This window comes from Falco cherrug, chromosome 1 (assembly GCF_023634085.1).
Source record: "Falco cherrug isolate bFalChe1 chromosome 1, bFalChe1.pri, whole genome shotgun sequence".
NCBI classification, from domain to species: domain Eukaryota; kingdom Metazoa; phylum Chordata; class Aves; order Falconiformes; family Falconidae; genus Falco; species Falco cherrug.
The window spans coordinates 119,492,696-119,498,250 of NC_073697.1; positions in this window are offsets into that span (position 1 = coordinate 119,492,696).

Sequence of the window (5,555 nt, forward strand, 5' to 3'; positions counted from 1 at the left end):
CCGGTGTTGGTAGGGGACGTCCCTTCTCCAGGGAGCTGCCGGCTGAGCCCCGCAGCTTTTGGGAGGTGCGGAAGAAACCTGCCCCAAAAGCTCTGATCTCCCACCCTGATTTCATGGATGCTTCTCCAGCTGTGCCGTGTGTGAGGGTTGCCTTTCCGGGCAGGTGTTTAATTACCTCTCATTGCCTGGTTGATGATCTAGGACACATCTTGTTTAGATCCGATCACCATGTTTGGGGAGCAGCTCCCTTCAGCGGTGTCACTGGATAATAAAGCCAAATTTGCTGGCTGCATCATGTAAGTTATAAACAAGTTTTCCAGACGAAGTGTCTTGAGAATCTGCCATTAGTGAATTTATTTAGTGCTATTACAGCCTTGCTAATCCTCTGGGGAGAGGAAAATTAGGCTAACGCATTAGCTGCTCTAGGGAATTGCCGTGATGTCCTGCTCGTTACCTCTAGGGCTTAAACTCAGAAGGAGCTGCGGGATGCTGTGAGGAGTCTGGAGAGGCGATGGGGTGGGAAGCAGGCAGGTCCTTTTGATGTCTGAAGGGTCTGGGGATGAGTAGTCCATAAAAGCCCTGGGACTGAGCTGTTAACGAGATGGCCTGGTGCAGATGTCCTCTGTATTTAGAGAGATGCAAAGGAGCAGGACCGGGACTTCCCATTTGTGTGAGGGAGCAGTGCTGGATTTGGCCTCCTCTGGTCTTCTGGGGGAAGGTCCCTTGGTGCTGAGCTAGCTCTGAAGCCGCAGGACACTTACCTCTGCTGACTGTGCCAGGGTGCTGAGCCCAGCCCCGTCCCTGGAAGCTTTTTAATGGCTCTTAATCAGACCTGCAGGGAGAAGTGCAGGGGCCTTTGCGCTTCCCCTCTGCTTATCAACCGGTAAAAATGAAGCAAAGCAAAACAAGGTTTGAGAACTGAGTAATTTTAGACTGAAAAAAATAGTCTCCTGTTTTCCCGGTGGGGCAGCAATTTTTTAAAATAGGCAGGCTGTTCGGAGGGTCTGGGGTTTCACTTTGGCTTGTGTGGAAACTGCTCCACAAGGAGGAAAAGGGCTGGGGTAAAAATTACACAAAATGATGCTGTCCCTGGTGTCCGTGGGGAAAACGGGCTGGTTCGTGTGTAGTGGGAACGGCTCCGATACCTCCCAACGTGGTGAGTGTCTGGAGGCCCGTGGTTCCTGACTTCTGTGGCTGCTCCTCATGCTCTGCTGTTCTCCATAGCTTTGGAGACTCTTAGGGGAGGGTTTCCCTCTCACTGAGGACAGCTGAAGCCTTGTAGCCTTGGTCTGTAGTTGCAAAGACCACGGATCCTTTGCAACAAGTCTTCAGCTGGGTGGGCTGTAGCTGCTGGTCCTGCTGCTGAAGCAGCAGCGTAGCAAAGCATCTGTCGGTGCTGACAAAGGCTCCTGCCCCTGTGCAGCCCTGTGCATCTCTCTGAAACAACTCGAAATAAAAATCAGATGCTGAGCACAGGCAGGAGCGGTTGTGACTTAGCCTTGCTTTTTTATGGGAGTGAAGATGAGGGGTGAGATGACAGAGCTGGGAACGTTTCTCCAGCTGCTGGGTGCTGCCTGTCCGACCATGTGGCCACAAAACTCTTCCTAACGTTGTCCTTGGGGATGTGGTGGTGGGTGCCGCTGCACAGGGCTGTTGGTGAGATGGTCCCTTGGTTCTGCTTGGTGTAAATGTGGGTGATCATTAACAGGGGCTTTACAGGAGCGAGGAGAAGCATTAACTGCTCTTCCATAGGTGGTGGTGTATGAACAAATCAAGGCTGTTTCCAGGTGTATTGAAGACTCAACGACAGTCACCCTCCTGCAACTGTGCTCACTGATGGTTCCTGTTTTTCTCCTCCCACCTCCCACCTGTTAATTTGTTGTAAAGGTCCTTCCATTACTCTGCTGTAGGCACCCACCACTTCTACAGGGTCACTGAAGACCTTAACGGTGGAGTTTTCCCGGCAGTGTGTGGCCAGGAGCAGCTCTTGGTGTGATGTGGGAGGCTTGTGCAGTGCAGGGCTCTGCTTGTTGCTTTGATTTCAGCACGTCACTTCCCAGGAGAATGATTTCAAGAATGAAGACATTCAGAAGCAAGGAAGCGAAGTGGAAAGGAAAGTCATTCAGAGGACTGGTGTGCAGAGGGTGGTCAGGAGAGGTGCAGAGGAAGCAAGTATGTTGTCATCCAGGAGGGCAAATGTCTTTAGTAGGTAATAGCCAATAATTTATGGGTCATATTAAGCTGTCATCTCCTCTGTAAAAACTTGACAGGGAGGCCTGCCTGATAATGAAGGCACGCCACACTCTAAACGCCTCCTCTGCAAATTTCTTGTGAAAGATTAGTCCAGGATTGTCCCTGAAATCTTCCTTCCCTGAAATGTTACCTTCTCACCAGGGTGTCCTCTACACAGCTGTGCCTGCTATCTGTCCCTGCAGGTTACCTACTCATCTGTGCGAGCAGCAAGAAGCATCTGGTTAAGTTGACTGCTCTGTAAAACCAGGCATCTGCATCCTGGCACGGCTCCAGGGATGAATCCCCAGATCCTGTTCGGGAAAGCAAATAAAATGATTAGGATGTGACTTCCCATACTATCTCCTGTTGTGTGTGGAGCCCTGCCAGAGCAGCCACCCTCAGGTCTATCTCCCCAGGAGGTATGTCTCTGCCCCCAAAGTGAGCCATAGCCTGGCTGGGGACCTGCCTGGGCAAGACACAACCTCCTCTTGGATTGGCTTAACGGGCTGTTATCAACATTTTTTATTATTATCAATTAACATGCTGGATCAACAGCAGCATTTCAAGGCTGGTCCACCCGGAATGAAACGAAGGCTGCCCACCCCTGGCCCATCTTGCTGGGCAAAGCAGCTCTGCCAGCTGCGGCAGCAGGGAGCTTAGTCCCGGTGGCAGTGCAGTGATCCCGCTGGAAATATAGTTGGGGTGGGGGGCAGCCTGCCTGGGGCGGTTGGGAGTTGGGGGACCCTTGGTGATGCTGGTTTAAATGGTCTTGGAGACCTGTGCTTAGGTTTCCAGTTGCAGAATAGCAAGTACGTCTTGGGGCAGTCCTGCCCAGGGTTTTGGGCTCTGATCCAGCTGTGCCAGGCACAGCTGTGGGGGTGGCTGTGGTGGAGAACTGGTTGAACTGGTCTCCTTGCCTGTTGCTTCTTGCAGGGCCTGGGTTAACCATCGTGCTCTGCCCTGGCCTGGCTGGGGCTGGTCTGAACAAAACCCACTGAGGATCTGGAAGTGACCTGGGCTGAAGCAAGCAGCCCCTGTCTTAGGTGTTCCCCTGAGGATTCTTGCAGCGACATCCCCCTTCACCTGTGTGGGTCGTGGGGGTTGTCACACCATGGAGGCAGCTGGGCTGGCAGCAGGCAGAGCATCCCTCGCTTGCAGCGGGTGTTTGGCTGCAGCAGAAACTTGTTCTGGGCTGGATGTGGTGGCAGGGGTGCTGGGCTGGTGAGACCTGTCACCCCAGAGCTGCCTGTGGCTCTACCTGCAGCTTCTCCCTGCCACTCATTTCCCGAGGCTGGGATGGTGACAGCAGAGCCCTTGGGGCTTAGCTGAGGGCTGGGGCACCCTGCCCCTCGGCAGGGGAGCAGGCAGCAAACTGCTGCCCCTGGCATGGGCTCTGTGTGGGATGAGCAGGCTGGCTCTGCCTCTGCCTCCCACCACGTCTGGCTGAGCGAGGAGGAGGTGGCAGGTCCCCTTGCCTCGGTGGGGCAGGCTGGATGTTCAGCTTTGCTTCTGGACCAGAATTCAAAGCCTGGCAGATCTGGCCTGGCTCTCCAGCTTGTGCCTTGCACCATCTGCTAGCAGACGGTTGCTCTCCTGCCAAGCACGCTGCCCCTGCTCGCAGCAGCCCTGCGTTTGTCTGTCCCGGCTGCCCGTGGCAGAGGCTGCCGCTGCCTGCCAGAGCGTGTGTCTGTGTGTGCACAGGGCTGGGATCAAAGAGCACGAGCTTCTAAAATGTTCCGTCTTTCCAAGGGATCCTTGCCAGCTGGGGAATTGGCCAGGGGAAGGATCGCACCTTTGTGGTGGTAAACAGAGGAAGGGAAGGTGCCCTGGTAAAGCTTCGCGGGTGAGGGGCTCCAGGCTGCGGGTGACGATGGTTTGGGATGCCTGGGGTGGGGGGACATGCCGGGTTTGCTTTTTGTGTTTATTCTTACAACTTCCCCCACGTGCGAGCACGCTACTTGTTCAGTTTAGTTCCCTTTGAGTTCCCGGGGGGTCGATCCCCTCCTGGCTCGTGCAGACAGCAGCCCTGCGGGGTGCGGGGGCGGGGGGTGTTGTCCTGCGCAGCCATGGGCTCCTGTTTCCCGTGCGTACAAACCGAGGTCTACTTGGCCTCAGATGCTCTCAACTCTCGTCCCTGGCAAGGCTTCAGCTTGCTTTAAGCCTTGGAAGGTAAACGCAGCAGGGGCTGGTCCTGTGGGCCACAGGTGATGTGCTGTGCTGGTTCCTCCTCCCTGGGGCCCTCCAGCAGCTCCAGTCAAAGAGCATCGTTGCTGTGCTCGGTCAACTGGATGTTAATGGCGATGGGGTGGTCTCTCAGCGACTGTTTTCCATCCTGTCTGGATGGAAATTAACTCCATTAACTCCAGCCCCCTTGGAGGACGACGGGTCATTCCTCCTCCTAAGGTCCACCCCAGCTGCCTCCCAGCGCTTTGGGCTGGGGGGACCTCCCATCCTCATGCTTCTGAGATCCTGGTGTGAGAAGCAGGTCCCGAGCTACTGTACCACCATGAAAAGGTAGGGCTCTGCAGCTTGTAGAAGAGCAAAACTGTACCAGAGAGCAAGTCCCTTGCAAAGGTGCCTTGTCCCATATGTATTTTCCCTCTCCAGACAAGCATGATTTGTTTTGTGCCAATTTAACGAGGGCAAAGAGGTCACCCAAGAAGTGACGATGGACCCTAGACCTTTGCCTCTGGCCCTTAGTTGTCCTTGGGTCATCCTTGGGTCACATGGAACTGTGAAGAACAGCCACAAACCTGTGTGGGCATCATGGGTGGTTGGTGCTTAAGTGGGGGCTGTGGTCCCCATCTGCTCCTGTCCCCTTCCTCTTCCATCCTCTGCCTTCCCTCCCTGGTCCTGCACTGGAGAAGGATCCCATGTTGCTGTGGGACCCATGCTGGGTCAGCCTGAACCACAGGGTTCTTGGTTTGTGGGGAACTTTGAACTTTGCTTTAACTGAAACCATCAGGATATAGACAGCAGCTGAGCTTTGCTGTGGCTTAGGAGAGACATGAGGCTGGGCAGCCCCACCACGTAGCACAGCCTGGATGGGCATCCCCAGGAGCCACAGAGGTACCAGGGGGGTGGTGGGTTGTACTGGGAACCAGCTGGGACTCTGAACTTTTTCTTCAAAGAGGAAAGAGCTGCCCAGAGACAAAGCCTGCTCGAAGGTCTTGCATGGACAGGGTGTCTAGGTAGAGCTTTAGACCAGGTCTTTGGGGCTTTGGTACCCGAGTTTGTCCCAGAACCTGAATCCTGCTGGCTGGAGCTGCTGACCTTCGTTCTGCCATGAGCCATCAGTGTTTTGCTGGGAACTGAGGCCACTT